Raw genomic sequence first — 2,977 nt, 5'->3', positions numbered from 1 at the left:
GTCGAATATTTTTTCTATTTCTTACAATTTCTTGGAGAAAATTAATCGAAAACTGCAGAAAGTTCCCACCACTTTACTCAAATAATAATATAAGTGATATATATCAGTTTTTTTGGTGGAAAACTAAAAAAGGCGAATTAGCCCAACCGCCCGTTTATAACTCCAGCTAGATATGCACTTTACAGACGGTTATATTTCATAAACCGATAATTGTTCAAATAGTTGTCCGATTTAAATGTTTGGAAGCGTTTTGGGGAGATATCATCTAGCTGTATATCATATTAAAACCACAAAATGATAACATTAACATAACAGGTTGAAATTAGTACAAACCTTTGGGCGAATTTTTTTCAATTACCCCAAAGAATTTATTACCCCAAAGGTACCAATTTTACATATAAACGGACACCAACAATTTATATTTCGATATATATATATAAAATGACTGAATAATAGCCAACGATACATCTTACGGTGCGATGGATCATAAAATTATGATACAGTTAACTACAAAATATAATATATAACCAGACTAAAAGGGTACAACATCACCAAAATTAACAATAAAGGAAATAAATGTTACATATCAGTGATATTGTTGGCTTTTTTCAAAACTACCTTTACCCTTTTTTATTGGGAAAATATGCGTCATTTTCATCAAATTGGGAAATTTAAAATTAACCATGAATTTGACTGAAACTTCAATTTACAGAGCCATTTTCAAGAGTCAAACCCTGCTTTAAAATAAGACCTCAATTTGTCAGTGATGATACATAAATAGACCCTCAAATCTGCAAATATAGTCATTTTAGGCGAGAAAAATGTTTAATTGAGTGTTTTTCAGTTAAAACTCATGCACAATTTCTACTGAAACAGCATTGTTTGGGAAAAAAATTGTCTTTTTGGGAATAATTTTAAGCCATTTTTTTTCAAATTGGGATTCTTCTCCAGGGGAAAAAGCCTTTATTCTCCACTAATTTAAGGCAAACAATATCACTGCATATTTCGGATAACGGATATTCTTCATATATTATACATATCAAATTCTTACTGGACTTGACTGAAGTATAGTTAATAGCAAAATTGGGCCTAAAAAACAAAAAGCTCATGTACATTTGTAATGCACGTACATGTTTTAAAAAAAATAGAAGTCTTGGCGTCTTGCTTTTGTAATATTTTGCTTTACATCTTGGCGTTTTGCTTTTTTTGATTTTGTGCTTTGACACCTTGGCAGGAAAGAATCTTGCAAGGCTCTTTTGATTTTTGCTCTGACACCGTTGCAGGAAAACAACTTGCAAGGCCTTTTTTAATGTATAATTTGACGCTGTTGCAGGAAAAAATAATGTAGCCTTGTATAATTAATTCAACTTGTAATGCATGGGATATGTGGTATAAATAGATAGAGATGAAGGGAGTCTATAACAATAGCATGCATAATAAAGCCGGGTGGCAATGATTTATTATGAAGACAAAAACAGCACTAACTATGCATTATTAAAGTAGATGAGATGTGTTGGTGTATTAACGTCAGCAAACAAGTACATTAATATGTATTTAACGTGATTTACTAGGAAGGTCAGCTACTAGGCTGAACTGGTAAACATTGGGATTAACATTTGAAAAGATCACCATCCCTGCATTGTCCCTTTCGACATCGTCAAAGGCAAATCTATGGTGTTTTCTATGAAACATGGCTTATTAAAATTGATGTTAAACTACTTCAAAACAGATGGTTTAACGGTTTCATTTCGAAAGAAACAGAAAGAAGTATTAGCTGATTATGACAACTGGATCCCCTCCCAATTTAGGCCTGGTAAATTGCGATTCATCTGAGAACCACATTGATTTTTCAAGACAGAAAATTCCCTTATTTAGCGGTTTGAGCTTTCTTCTATACACTTTATCATTAATGTTTTACGTTTGTAAACATATTTGAACAGTACTCTAGGCCAATTGAAGAACTTTATTCGTTTTTCCTAAGCCACCCCCATTTTCGCTCCAGAACGCCATTTTTTGTTGTAATCAACTCAAAGAAACGGACAATTTAGGAAAACTAATGCATCATTCACTACGAAATTTACTCAATACACGAAGAAATCATACATCTGTCAGAAAATATAAATTTTATCACTCATCTCCGTTTTTGAGGAAGGAGTATAAAAATAGAAAATGCTGTTAGGACCGCCCAATAGGCGGGATAGGGTGAGGTCACCGGTCAATATGCAAATTCATTCTATGAAGCCGTGTACTCTTACTGCGATCGTAAAAGTTATTTATTACACCAGAACCATTTTAAACTTCTTATTTCAAGCATAAAATATGATAGATATGGATTGTAATACTTACATATCGGGTGTCAGTTTGTTTAGGTTATGCAAATGTCCGCCATTAATCAAGGCACATTGAGCATTTTCCAGATGCATCACGGGTAATCACACAAAATCTCGCGCTGCATAAAACATTATATAACAGTCTATGCAAAAGTCCACGAGATTCCAATCCTTCTAACTATACAAATCTTGGTATATCGTTATCGGTTTTACTTTCTAGAAAGAAAAATGAATTAATACAAATTAACCAGTGTTTGAGCAAAACGTTGACGAATTTGGGGCATGTCACAGAACGTCTCGTCCTTTTGCTAAATATGTTCATAAGAAGGTACTACTTTAAATATTCTGTATCAACTTCACAACTAATACACAATGGTCTAGTCGTTTAGATTCTGTATACTGTCTTTCTTTTCATCTTAATAACGTGTTTTTGTATTTTTGCATTTGTCATTTTGAATATTAGTTATACTGTTTACTCTATTGTTTTTGATATCCATGTGACGTGGCTCGGTACTTATACATCCCGTCATTGTGTTGCTGTGTTAAGGTAATTTTGTGTACTCTTGTCTTATCAATAGTATATGTATATGCCCAGTATTAGTAATTATTATTTATAAAACAATATAAAAAGCAACGACCTTATAATT

This window comes from Mytilus trossulus, chromosome 1, assembly GCF_036588685.1.
Source record: "Mytilus trossulus isolate FHL-02 chromosome 1, PNRI_Mtr1.1.1.hap1, whole genome shotgun sequence".
NCBI classification, from domain to species: Eukaryota; Metazoa; Mollusca; class Bivalvia; order Mytilida; family Mytilidae; genus Mytilus; species Mytilus trossulus.
The sequence above is the reverse complement of the archived record's forward strand: the minus strand, read 5'-3'. Positions refer to the sequence as shown.